The sequence below is a fragment of the Canis lupus genome, chromosome 6, assembly GCF_048164855.1.
Source record: "Canis lupus baileyi chromosome 6, mCanLup2.hap1, whole genome shotgun sequence".
Taxonomy (NCBI): domain Eukaryota; kingdom Metazoa; phylum Chordata; class Mammalia; order Carnivora; family Canidae; genus Canis; species Canis lupus.
This window is the reverse complement of record NC_132843.1, coordinates 41596342-41610969: the sequence shown is the minus strand read 5'-3', so window position 1 is coordinate 41610969 and position 14628 is coordinate 41596342. Positions and strand designations below refer to the sequence as shown.

Here is a 14628-nt window from a genome sequence, read left to right as displayed (position 1 = left end):
ATTTTTCTTAATCATGTTATATTTCACAACTTTAAATACATGTATATTTATTTTATTTTATTTATTTTATATAAATATATTTTGTGTATATATAATATGTGTAAATATATTTTTTTTCTTTAAAATAAAGGGAAAGAGGAGCCATATAGACACACCTAGCTTGTGCCTCTGAGAGCTTATACCCATTGTCTGACAGGTAAGAGGTGAAGATCCTGCCAAGATGTGGGACATAAGGACCAGTCATGAGCTAATTTCATGATATGATACAGCATTTTCATCTCTCTCTTTCTTAAACAAAAGAAGTATTATCATAGACACATCCTCTGAAGCAGAACTGGCTGCCCAGCGCCCCAGCTGGACAGAGTCAGGAGGGCTGTTCCTCTGGTCTTCGCCACTCGAACCATCTCTTCTCCTAGCAGCAGACGACTGGCAGCTGACTGCCCCCAGGTCCCCCCTCCATGCCACTGCACACGGGGCGCTTTCAGGACTCTGATAACTACTGGGTGCGTTGGGAGGCCCCTTTTCATCCAAAGACATTTATTTCTTAATGAAAACGACATGCAAATATTAACATTTATGATGATTTTACTAGCTCACGGCAGTATAATTAAGTGCCTTTTACAAGCTGAAAATGCTGCACCATCATGCAGAAGTGGCTCAGGGTGTAAATGAGACCATGAAAAAGGATAAGCAATTCTCAGCAGGGGCCCAGCCTGGTCTCACGGGCTCTCTCCACCCTCGCCCTGTAGCCACAGGAATCCCTCCCAGGCCTGGGCTTGGATGGTGGACGGTGACTTTGCGATGCAGCCCCTTTCCCCACTGGGGCTGCCGGTGGAGAGTGCAGCGGCAGTGACTCGTTCTGGCGGGAGCAGCCCTGGCTCACGGTGTTCAGGCTGCCAGCGCACTGTCCTAGTAAAGGGCAGGCCAACTGTTCATTGCTTGGGCCTGGTCATGCACTTTGACCAATAAACATGGCAGAAATGATATTGGGCTTTCCGAGCCAGGACCTCAAGGGGCTTTGCAGATCTTGCTCCGGCTGTGGTCGAGGCCTTCGCGTGGGGAAGCTCTGCCCAGCCTCCTGTCCTCATGAGCAGAGATAGGCAGAGCCAGCACTCATCATGCCAGCTGCGGCCGGGCCATCCGACAGCTGCAGGAGGGCCCAGCCCTGATGGTGGACCTCAGTGCTGGGAGCTGTCCACGCAGCCATCTGGGCCTGGCTACGCCCGTGCGACTGTGACCATAAATTTCTCTGCAGAATGAAGATAATGACAGCACCTGGCACAGGTGGTACGGCAAGGACCAAGCAGAGTCGCTGGAGGACTAAGAGGTCAGGGGCGCCCCCCACCAAAGTGAGCATGAACACACCCTGCAGGCACGCCCCCAAAGTGGAAGGTCCAGAACTAATCCAGGGTCCCTGGAGCCCTTAGCTGCACCTCAGGGGAGTGCAGGCTATTCTGTGAGGGGGCTTTCTTTGGGGAAAGCTGTACTGAGTTCCTGCAAAGCCGAGGGGCTGGCACTGTGCCCTCTCTTCAAGCCTGTTTGGGGTGCAGCCTGAGATGTGCTCGCTGTGGTCAAGGATGCTCCCGACTCAGGCCAACGCAGCAGACTGGACCCCGGTGCCTGGAGAGAAGGCCTGTCCTCTCTGAAAGCAGCGGGAAGGATGGGGACCCATGAGGGCAAGAAGGTTCACCGCCTGGAGCCACTGTAAGCCCTGCCCAGGAAGGTCACCCTGGAGAGTGGCTGTCTGCACAGACACCAGGAAGCAGGACCCAAGAGGCAGCGAGCAGCAAATCCACGTGGAGTTACTGCTGTCTGGGGCCCTGCAGAGGCATTTGGGAGAACTCATGAGAAAATGGCAGGGTTGACCAGCTGCTGGGTCCAGGGCAAAGCCAGCCAGTGTGGAGCTGTGCCAATGAGGCATGCAACGGTCACTTACATGCTACAGACCTCTGTGTGTCCGATTCCCAAAGCCAGGTCTGATCAGACCACCCTGGCAGGGACGTGGTGCAGCATGCAGACACATCCCCAAGCTGAGAGCAAGTGATACAGGAAGACACACCCACAGTGGGCACGCAACCCTTCCTCACCAGCCCTGGTAGGGTCCCCAACGCACTCCACAGCCATCCCGCAGTGGGGTCGGCTCCTCCACCTTCTGGCTGTCAGTCAGCTTTAGGGGAGAAGCAGGTGGAGCAGGGCCAGGAACACACATGTTCACCAAGCCCTGAGCCACAGCACCAGCCTGCAAATCCATTTGAGGGCAGAGAAAGTTTAAGATTGAATAAAGGAAAAGAAAATATTGGTTCAAAATTATGAAAAGAACATTGCAAAACCACAATCAATAAATGATTCATGGGGCGCCTGGGTGGCTCAATGGGTTATATGTCTGCCTTGGGCTCAGGTCATGATCTCAGGGTCCTAGGATCGAGTCCTGTGTGGGACTCCCTGCTCAGTAGGGAGTCTTGCTTCTCCCTCTCCTTCTGCCCACCCCCATTCCTGCTCATACTCTCTCAAATGAATTGATAAAATCTTTTTTAAAAAATGTGTCATTAGGGGGATCCCTGGGTGGCTCAGCGGTTTGGCGCCTGCCTTTGGCCCAGGGAGTGATCCTGGAGTCCTGGGATCGAGTCCCATGTCAGGCTCCCTGCCTGGAGCCTGCTTCTCTCTCTGCCTGTGTCTCTGCCACTCTCTCTCTCTCTTTGTCTCTCATAATAAATAAATAAAATCTTTAATAAAAAAATATGTCATTATATGTCTACGAAATGTAATAATATTACATCAACTTCACAGGCTAAATTAATATTCATAATAATGTTATTACATTTAGAAACAATAACAAGAATTCCAAATGTGAATGAGAAATCATAATCAATCGTGAAATATGCAATTGTTCATAGCCAGATTACTTCAAAGGCAAATTATTTTTAAAACCTCTGCCAAGTATTTATAGCAAAAATTTACATTTAATGTAGTATTTTTTTTTTTTTATGTTGTAGGATAGGGCCTCAGAAAGAGTTCCTCAGGTCTTTGAACAGATCTGGCCTGTGTCGTCCTGAATCCAAAGAAGAACCACTGAAGCCATCAGTAAACCCAGCTCTGTCCACAATGACTGAAATGTTGCTGGTCTTCATTAAATAATAATCACATTTGGGGGAAAAACTTCTGCAATTAGGAGTGTAGGATCCAGAGTCAAACTGCCCTGGTTCAGACCTTCACTCCATACTTCACTGTGTGTCTCGAGGCAAGTACGTCATCCTTTCTGAGCTTCATTTTCTCATTTGTAAAACAAGGAGTCTAATAGAACTTTCAAAAGGTTGGAAGAATAGAGGCGCCTGGTTTGGTTGTTAGTTAAGTGTCTGACTCTTCGCTTTGGCTCAGGTCATCATCTCAGGGTCATGGGCTTGAGCCCTGAGTCAGGCTCCATGTTCAGCAGGGAGTCGTCTTGAGATTCTCTCCCTCAGCCCCTCCCCCTACTTACTGTCCTAAAAATAAATAAGTAAATCTTAAAAAAAAAAAAAAAAAAAGATTGGGAGAATAACTGAGTTAATACATGAACAGCACTGGTAAACTGTGCCCAGCACACAGTGAGTGTTGAATAAATGTGTTATTCACATAAATCTGGATCTGTGGTGAGATCCTCACCCTACAGCCTTACTGTTTAAGCATTTTTACATCTTTCCAAAGTGAGTGTGTGCGGGGTGGACACCCCACCCCACCCACCCCACCCCCACTAGCCCTACTGCTCTTCCTACAGACGTGCCTGGAACATTCCATCACCACTTCTGTGTATACTTAGCACTGCATTCAATGGTGAACAAGACACAAAGGACTGAACAGGTGGCCACAGTTCCATGGGTTTCAGGCTATAACAGCTGGAAGAGCAGGGGGTGTGGGCCTGTACGGCAAGCGCCCCCAACCCCCTGGGGGAAGTGGAAGCAGCAGTCAGGAGGTGATTATCCATGGGCAGAGCCTTCAAAAGCCCCAAGGAGAAGGGCCAGAGCTAGTGTGGATGAACAGGGACCAATGGCCACACACCCTATGGCCCCAGCTGCCATCTTTCCTGATGCCAAACCGTGCTGATGGCTGGCTGGACCACCATCTCTGCCACATGCCACAATGGGCCTGGCCCCACTGTTCCCGGGCATCAGCATTGCTAGAGTTCACATCTGAACACATATGTGACTACGGGCAAAACTGGTGAGTCCCTAATAGAAACCTGTTGCCCCACTCTCCTGAGAAGCTCTGCTGTCGGGGAGGCTTCATTGAAAACTGGCAATAACCAAGTAAAGCTGCTCGGACATGCTCTGAGCAGTTGGCATATTTAGTCCGCTCCAGAAACTGGAAACCTTAAGCTAGATATACTTGTCTTGGCATTTTAAAATGTATTTTCCTTCCCTCCCCTTCCCACTCACTCATGCCTACCTTTCCTGTAGCTTGGGTCACTCATGCTGTGTAATATCAAGTGGACTCAAATAGGTTTCCAAATTTCCTTTCTTTAAAGAACGCATGAACATGAGTCTAGATCTGGGCATTCAGGTGCCACAGAACAGAAGGAGGTCTGACAAGTAACTATTGAACATCTTCCCTGGATAAGATGTCGTGCTAAATACTAAGTAGAAAGCAAATACATAGAGGATGTCTCTCAGACACGGTCAGTCAGAAGCAGTGAGACCATTGTTACCAATGGGAACAGGCAGCATGACACAGACACAAGGGACAAAGGACAGGTGGGCATTCAGAGAGAGAAAAGGTCACTGTCAGAGAGTCACCTGCAAAGTTCCCCCAAAGCTGAAAGAGTAAAACTATAATTCAACTCTCAATGGATGAGATTCATCATGTGCAAAACGTACCTTAAAGATAAAGTATTCTTGGAGCTAAACACTGGATAAACAAGCAAATCCTTGCTGCGTCATTACAGATCCAAAGTCCAAGCAGATAAAATGACACAAAAATAGTAGGGGTCAGATCAGCAAATACGAAGAGTCCACTCTAGTCAGAGGCAGCTGCTGCTGGAGCACCCACTCAAGATACCTGCAAACAGAGATGCCTCTGCCCCCGCATCCTGAGGGTGCACAGTAAGGACATCTCCATACTGCAGGTGGGTGCTGTGAACCTGAGGCCTTCAATATTTTAAATGTATGATAACAGGTGTTGACAAGAATGTGGAAAAAGGGGAACCCTTATGCACTGTTGGTAGGGATACAAACTGGCGCGGCCCCTGTGGACAACAGTATGGAGGTTCCTCAAAAAATTGAAAATAGAAGTATACTATAATCCAATAATTCCAATACTGAGAATTTACCCAAAGAACATAAAAACACTAGTTCAAAAACATATATATATCACATATATATCATATATATATCACATATATCAGATATATATATCACATATGTGTGATATATATACCCCTATGTTTACTGCAGTATTATCTATAATAGCCAAATTATGGAAGCAGCCCAAGTGTCCACCCATAGATGAACACATAAAGAAGATGTGGCATATACACAATATAACATTACTCAGCCATGAAAAAGAATGAAATCTTGGGACACCTGGGTGGCTCAGTGGTTGAGCGTCTGCCTTCAGCTCAGGTCCTGATCCCGGAGTTCTGGGATCAAGTCCTGCACTGGGCTCCTTGCAGGGAATCTGCTTCTCCCTCTGCCTGTGTCTCTGCCTCTCTCTCTCTCTCTGTGTCTCTCATGAATAAATAAATAAAATCTTAAAAAAAAAAAAAAAAGAATGAAATCTTGTCGTTTGCAACAACATGGATGGACCCAGAGGATATAATGCTGAGTGACACAGTCAGTCAAAGACAAATACCATATGATCTCACTCATATGTGGAATTAAGAAACAAAACAAAGAGAAAAAGAGGGGGAAAAAACCCAGACTCTTAAATACAGAGAATTGATGGTGATCAGAGGGGAGGTAGGTAGGGGGATGGGTGACAGAGGAGCTGGAGATTAAGACTGCACTTACCATGATGAGCACTGAGTAATATACAAAATTGCTGAATCACGATATTGTACACCTGAAACTAATGTAACACTGTATGTTAATTATACTGGAATAAAAAATGGGAAAAAAAAGTACAACTCATCCCCACAACCACCTTGCTATGATTGCACAGAAGCTCTGCATTAAAATTTGACCTGTTGGGGTGCTGAGTGGCTCAGTCAATTAAGCATCTGACTCTTGGTTTCAGCTCAGGTCATGATCTCACGGTGGAGATACAGCCCCACATTGGGCTCCATGCTCAGTGCCCGGTCTGCTCGAGATTCTCTCTCCCTCTCCCTTTGGCCTCCCCCACCAGTGGCATGCACACTCTTACTCTCTCTCTTTCTCAAATAAATAAAATCCTTAAAATTTGACCAGTTGTGTAAGTTCCTGTTGAGACATAATACACTGAGCAGAGAACATCAGTGCCTTGGTCTTGAAAAGAGCTAAATTTTTCATAAATGAACAAAATCATGTAGTAGATTCCTTATGAATCTCTCGTGAAACTAGGCAACACGAATACCCCCTGGAGAGACTGGCTCACTCTGGATGTGCTGAGTCTAGAGAGCTAAGGTTATAAGTCAATACCAACTCACCAAGGTAAATGACATGAGCACTCTGCCTTCAACAGAGCACTCTGCAAATGAAAAGAAGAATCAAGATAATGAATTCATGCATGGAGCAGCCAACATATGTATATATATATATATATTAAAAAAACTAGTGGTGATCTGAATTCAGTTAAACATAGAAATAAATCCTGGTAACGACAGTTACAATACCTGATAAAATCATTATAAATCTTGGAAGAAGAGTTATGCAATTTAAAAATAATAATAATTTGATAACATATTAGGGGGAAATTTCACAACATGCCAAAACCAGGAGTTTGAAAAGGGAGGTGCTGTCAGAGTATAATTTTGTCACATTTCACAGGGAGAATCAAGACACTGATTCATTTATGAAGATTGATAGGTTAGGAAATGTAAGTTTAATATATTATTTAAAGAAAAAGGGGTAACTATAGACTGACTTCCAGCTAAGAAGGAGAAATAAGGACTAGATTTACCTCCTGTGTGAACCAAACAAGAAAACAAACTATATAAAACTATGGTTTTCAAGACACTGGAAAGCAGGCAATGAAGGATCTCTGAGAGGCAGAACACAAGGAAACATGAACCACCCACTGGCCCACCTTGCTGCCTTAAGAGTCTCTGGGCTGTGGCTCAGAGAGGGGGAGGAAGGCCCAGCAGAGCCCCGTGGTCCCCCTGAGTTCAGGACACAGATATGGGAGCACAATGCACCAAGACTGCTAGTGTTCACAGGGCAAAGTACGAAAAATGGGAGCGTTGTTCAGGGAGCTCAAGAGATCTACAGAAAGTCCTCCTGCCATCATCAGCTGATACTGACCAGCTCCTGTGTGTTAAAAGGCTAAGGCTGGGAAAAGAACCTCAAGAAAAAGCTTAGGAAGAACAATCCCTGGAGGTTTCACAATGACAGGAAGAGATCCTGTTCTGACCAGCCAGAGTGAGAACTGTCATAATTCACAGCACCCCAGGAGAGTATGCAGAAGGTCTGTGTCAGTATTACAGGGAAATTATCCCCAGATTAAATGTTGCTCTGGTTCCATCTAACAAATATTAAAAGCAAGATTGGAAAGTATCAAACTGGCAATTTAACCACATCCCCAAATAAAGTTCAATAATATTTAGAGGAAATACAAATGTATATAGGACCCAAGAAGGTGAAATTAAGTGTCTGGCATCCAGTCAAAAATTATGAGGTATGCAAAAAAACAGGAAAATATACTCTATGACAAGGAGAAAAATCTATGAACTGAAACTGATCCAGAAGTCACAAAAATGATAGAATTAGTAGACATGACTATAAAAACACTTGTTATAACTGTATATCATATGATCAAAAAATCCTGTCCCACATACGCTGCTCTAGAACCCTCAGAATCCCTTCCCGCACACGTTGATCTAGAACCCTCAGAGTCCTTTCTCACACTCTCTCAGTGCATGTCAGAGGTGTCAGTGGTGGGGAGGTCTTGTAGCTCTTTCACAGTCTGATCCCTTTCCTCCCTTAGCAGGCCCATCACTTCTCCAGCCAGGCTATGGGAGGACTCACGCCTATTTTCTGGCCTTGGTGACATCACCTTGAAGTAAGAGGGAGTGCTAGTCCTTAACAGAGAGGACATGGTTAGTTCTGTGGGCCCAGAAGGTTCAGAGGGACCTAGAGAGTCAATATCTTCCTGACCCAGATGCATATCTCAGGACTCCACTCTGCTCCACTCAGAGCCCTGACCTTGGCGTAGCCTACTTGACAGAACTGAGAATGTGTCCCTCTCAGGGACACCTGCTACTCTTCCAATTAAGTTCTGGGCCACTTGGAGTAGCCTTCATATTTGGCCCTAGTTGATGACTAGGCCTCCATTGTCTTCCTTCAATGCACTGATTGCCCTGTCTACACCCTCCAGTTCTAGCTTCCTTTTCTTCCTTTTTCTCTTTTTCTTTTTGTTGTTTAGAGAGGGAGAGAGTGATGGGGAGGAGGACAGAGGGAAAGGGAGAGAGAGAATCTTAAGCAGGTTCATCATGGAGTTTGACACGGGGCTCAAGTGCGGAGCTTGACATGGAGTTGATCTCATGACCCTGAGATCAAGACCTGAGCTAAAATCAAGAGTTGGAAAAAAAAAAAAAAAAAAAGAGTTGGACACTTAACCAACTAAGCCACCCAGTTGTCCCTCAGCTTCCTTTTCTAAACTACTATTTCCTCCTTAACTGGCAAATGCCTGACATATTACCTTGGCCAGTGCATTCATTTCCATTGGTGTCACATTCCCAGTTGACCCCTGTGAAAGTTTTGCTGACTGCATCACCATAGCACAGCAGGGGCAATCCAGGCTCCCTTCACCAGTGACAGGCATCTCATTGCCAGGCAGACGGAGGTGATCGGTATAGGTGTCCAGTACATGTTTGGTGAATGGATGGTGCATAAAGTGTATGGCTGTTGGATGGATGGAATTCTGCTGAACCCTACCTGATTAGCCTGAGAAATGGCTGAAAAACACTGGCATCTCCTCACCAAAAATTTTCCTTTAATAAGAGCACTATATAATCAATAGGGTTTTAAAAAAAGCAATTCTTTTTTTTTTTTTTTTTTTTTGTAGATTTATTTGTTTATTTTAGAGAGAGAGGACATGGGCAGGGGAGGGGGGCAGAAGGAGAGGATCCCTTCTGAGTGCAGAGCCAGACGTGGGGCTCAATCCCACGACCCTGAGATCACAGCCTAGGCTGAAATCAAGAGTGGAATGCTTAACCAGCTGAGCCACCCAGGAACCCCCAAAAAGCAATTCACTGGGGATTTCTCATTGCTCAGTAATTAACAATAAATCAGTAACGTCACAATTAAAATGAACAATCATTAACCAAACCCATTATGATCATGAAACAGTAATCTAAGTTCTAATAAACTTCAGTCAGCATCCACGCTCAGTCAGAGGGGCCAGAGGAGACCCTGTTTCCTCCAGGCCGGAGCACCCAGTGGGTCACAGGTATCAATTCTCAGCACTGCCTCCTTTAGATTTTTGATGCAAGTCCCAGGCAAAGCCCAGGAAAGAAAAAGGAAAAGAGAGAATTTCTTAACATCAAAACCTCTGGCATTGTTTCCAGACCAGAGTTACAGACCCTCTCTGCTCTTCCTTGGTCATTTGTCAAATTGCCAGAGAAGCTGAAATAACTCCAGTCGTTAGAAACATTGCCGTTCTGAATTCCAACATCCTTTTGTTCATTCAGCATCCAGCGCAGAGACTACTTTGCAAGTGTGAGCACAGGCAGCCCCTAGGTACTCGGCCCACCTAGGACCATCAATTACGCCCTCAACAACCTAATTAAGTGGCTGAATGTCTTAGTTAGGGCCTGTGATCGTCACAGGCTTTGTTGCTAGAAATCTGTGCTCCGGCTAGAGCCCTGCCCCATCTCTGTCTCTGCAGGAAAGATGCTCCATGAGGATCACTGGTGGACAATGAGACACTGTCACACACTCAAACACCTGTGTGTGTGTGTGTGTGTGTGTGTGTTTAAAAGATTTTATTATGTGGGCAGCCCCGGTGGTGCAGCAGTTTAGCGCCACCTGCAGCGCTGGGCGTGATCCTGGAGACCCAGGATCTAGTCCCACGTCAGGCTCTCTGCATGGAGCCTGCTTCTCCCTCTGCCTCTCTCTCTCTCTCTCTGTGTGTGTCTCTATGAATAAATAAATAAATAAATAAATAAATAAATAAATAAATAAATAATCTTTAAAAAAAATATTTTATTTATGCATTCATGAGAGACACAGAGAGATTGGCAGAGACACAGGCAGAGAGAGAAACAGGCTCTATACAGGGAGCCCCATGTGGGACTCGATCCTAGGACCCTGAGATCACGCCCTGAGCCGAAGGCAGACACTCAACCACTGAGCCATGCACGCATCCCTTCAAACACCTGTATTTGTCAGAACTGAGTGTGTGCTGAGTGTGGTTCCATGGGAGCTGAAGGACGTCTGAGGATGAGCTTCTGTTCTGGTGAAGTCAGGTGAAGTCAGGTAGACACCTGAAGTTCTGCATACATTCCATAAAAATTTGTGAGCACCTACTATGTGTAGGTGCTGCTGACACTGCAGAGCAAAACCTACACAGGCCTTGCCTTCTAGAAACTTCTAGCAGGGAAAACAGAAATTGATATAAATGTGTAGTGCATACTTATCCACACACATGTGTGTACATATAAACATAATGCACAAAAAGAAAGTGCAGGAAGATCTATGAGGGTTTAGGTCCAGAAAGTCCTGAGAGGGAGCACAGCGTGGTCTGCTCTGGTCAGGGAGGACAAGGAAGGCTTGTGTGGGGCGACCCTGAGTCTGGGCCACACAGAATCACCACCTCAAAGCTAACACTCACCTGCTACACCTCCTCACTGCCTGAAGACAGCATTCTGCAGACTCCCCTGCCAGCCAATTCTGCCCTGGAAGACACTGGAAGGAGATGGGAAAGTCAGAGTCAGGGCAAGGTGGCCTTGTCCTGATGCTGGGGATGTGACAGCAGAGCAGCATGGTGGCCGTGGGCTCAGGGAAACCAAGCTCTCTTCTGTGCACCCAGGCCCAGAGGTGAATGGGCCTCCTCAAACAACCAGTGTCTGAATAATTTGGCCTCCTCCATCTTCTCTTCCACCGTTGTGAGACCTTTGTTAACAATCTTCTGTGTGGGATTCTCTCCGCTTAAAAACCTAGAGTAGTTTTGCTTCGACCTAAACCAACACTCTGCTCTAACACAGCCCAGCAAAGGTCCCAAAGATGGGAATCGGGGTTGGTTATCAGAGGTGCCTTGGCTCGATTGCCGGGATTTCCTCAGTGCCAGCAGGGGACAGGACACTGGTATCCAGGCCACACAGTGGCAAACGCTCACTTGAATTCTCACTGTAGGCTACTTGGGATGAAATGCTGCAGAGGGCAAGGCTTGAAGAGAACACGTGTGATCGTCACTGAGCACTTGGGCAGGAATGATGAGTATAAACGTGTGGATGGGCTGGCTGCTTCTGATCACAGGGTTCATGGGGAAACAACAAGCTCAGAGCTCTAATATCTCAGCTGATGTCAAGGCTAGAGACCCACAAAGCTTCTCCAACCGTGAAGGAGCACCTCTTGTATCTCACAGCCACGGAGCCACTCTACCAGAGTCAGACCTCAAATCTGATCTTGTGGGTTCCAGAATTATCATTAACAGGCTGACCAGGTCTCTTCTGTGACCTGTGATCTAGAACCAACCAAACAACCACGTTGCTGTTCTAAGTCTTGGGTCTGAGGCACACAAGACTAATAGCGCTTCCACTCTCAGAGAAGTCCACGTGCAGAGCTGAGGAAAGGCATTCCCAGCGGACAGAACAGCAAGTGCACAGCCTTGGAAGGAAGAAGGACCAGGACAGGCCAGTGTGGCTGGAGGGCAGCAACCAAAGAGGAGCACAGAGGTACATGGTGTCAGGGAGGCAGCAGAGTGGTGTGGCCACAGTGAGGACTTATTTCATTCTGGGATGTTCTGGTTGAATAAAAAGCCAGTTGAAAGCATTAAGCAGATGGTATACTTCAACTGTGACACTAACAACCCAGAGCCATCACAGAAGCCTTGGTGCAAGGGCACAGCCCCTAGGAAGACTGTCATTACTTCAATGCCAGCTGTGAGGTCAGGGTCCTGAGGCCGCCCACACTTCTGACCAACTGGCTAAATATTCAGGAGTTTCCATGGCCCCCTCAGATTTGCTCATTCACTAGAATGACTCACAGTACTCAGGAAAGCTCTACACCTATGGTTACAGTTACATATGAAGGATACAAATCAGGACCAACCAAATGAAGAGCCACATAAAGCCTGGTCTGAGAGGGTCCCAAAGGCAGAGCCTCCATATCCTCTCCCCAGGGACTCAGGGTGTGTCACCAAGCTGGGCCACTCACCCAAGCCTCAGTGTCCAGAGTGTCTGCTGGGGCTTTACCACCACAGGCATGGCAGATTGGATTGTGGGCCATGTGGATAAACTGTGTCTTCAACACCCGCACCTCCTCCAAGGGCAGACTGACCTCCCATGGCTCACAGCCCACCCCACGATCACGTGGTTAGTGTTTCTGGTGGGATCTCTCCCCATCCTGGGTCCTCTTGTTAGCATGAACTATTAAGACATGCCATGAAGAACAATGGCATTCCCATCACGAAATCCTAAGGGTTTTAGAAGCTCCATGCTAGGAACCTGGGGATTCTTTATTATATTAGAGCAAGAAAGTATCATACTCGGAGTTAAATTTCAGAAAGATCATTGCAGCTGCTACATGGAGGGGTGGACTGTAGGGATGAGAGTGGAGCCTATGGTGGCCTTCCAACCAGATGGTCCCTGGACAGACACCATTTTCCAAATCTGGTTCTCTGGCCTTCTCATTGACTCTGTGAGCTACATATACCCGGTAACAAATAGTTTCAGTGGCCCAGCCAGCCCAGGCACACTCAAATCTAACAAACAGCTTCTCCTTGAATGGGAATTACATGTTTTTGCTGACTCAGCGCATTTTCCCAATACAGCAAATTTATTTTTCATAACACACACACATGCTTCCCAAGAGCCTCTTCCTTGCTTTCTCTCCTTCAACTTATACTCAATTCCCGCAGGAAGACATCTCTCCCTTTGCCTTCCTTCTTTTTCCATGCATGAGCCAAGGGAAAGTGAGCTGGTCATGGTCAGTGTACAGTGGCATCAGCACCCCCCATCTGTAGTTGGAAGGAGGAAGGCCTGACTTTTGGAAGCAAGACCTAACATCCTGAAGAACCCCCAGCATTACCTGAAAACCTGAGAAAGGACCCCATTTTCCCGTGGACACTCTACCACAGCACCAATCTATCTTTTCCCTTAATTAATCTTATTTTCCCACAGGTGTCATCATTCAGTAAAAATGAAAACCTTCCTTAGTCAATTTCAGGCATAAAAGATTAAATCACTTACATCAGTGCTACTCTTACAAGGGAAATGGATTTTTAGACAAAATTTTCTTGCAAATATACAATATGGCATAGATATTACAAAGTTTAAATGGCTTTAGCGGGCCAGCCTGGGTACCCAGTTGTGTTTATAATGGCATTTTTTTTTTATGAGAAAGTGCATTAGATCCTCAAACAAACAGACTTTCAGGCTGAATTCTGGAAATGTAGTTTTTGAAAGCTGAACACTGCTTAACTCCTAATAAAAAAAATTTATGAGAAATATGAAGTTATATAATTATTTTAAGTATAGTAATGGAGAACTCCAACATGCATGTTTAACACATGAGACTTCCTTTTCTCACCACTTAATTGGTTCTGGTAAGCAGCCAGTTCTTTCTTTGTTGTTCTAAAGCTGTCATTATGAATTCTGCTAGCTCACAGGGTGGAAAAATGACAAGCTGGAGATATGAGTTCTGCTGCATGAGTTTTCTAAATATATTTATTAATGCTCCTTAAATTATCCTCAAGGCTGAGTGTCTCTCTCAATTTAGAGCATCTTCTCACTTGGTTTTAGCGCCATGGTCTTACTTTTATTGTTCACATGGCCAGATGCAGCTGCATTTATTTACATTTTTTAAATGAATGAAAGTCTTAACTTGTTGACATATTGGAGAGTCTAAAAGTGCCCCACTTACAGCCATCCTCAGCATGACATCACGGCGGGGTGGGTGAGGGGGCACTGAATTAGCCCCACTTTATAGCAGAGCTGATTTTTAAGAGAAATGTTTGAGTGGAAATGAAGGGTTTAGAAAGCCTGATTCTGGAGTGATACAGAAGAAACTATTTTGGTTGCAATTCAAGTTTCCAATTGAAATTCCAAGTCAAGGCCATGAAACAAAAACCATAGGAGCAAAACGGAATGGAAATACAGCTGCATTTCCGTTTTAGACTCTGCCCCTCAGTATCCAGATTTTCCTCTTTCGAACTTCTGCCCACGGTGAAGAAAGCAGAAGTCCTGAAGCTGTGATACACACTCGGAGGCCAGCCTCCCAAGGGCCTCCATCATGTGATTTCAACAGTCTTCAGGCACCAGCGGATGTGCACCGAGCCCCCGGTGCATGGTGCCAGGGGGACACA

At 46.0% G+C, this 14628-nt stretch overlaps 1 long non-coding RNA gene across 2 annotated transcripts in view; it reads right to left on the bottom strand.

The window, feature by feature from the left end:
- Positions 1 to 14628, bottom strand: part of LOC140635449 (uncharacterized) — a 45116-nt gene that overhangs the window by 13483 nt on the left and 17005 nt on the right. For both annotated transcript variants that reach the window (XR_012032766.1, XR_012032765.1), the window contains exons 2-3: positions 10936 to 11009; positions 5979 to 6036 (exon numbers count right to left, since the gene is read on the bottom strand). This is a non-coding gene — a long non-coding RNA (uncharacterized lncRNA). The remainder of the gene's footprint in view (positions 1 to 5978; positions 6037 to 10935; positions 11010 to 14628) is intronic.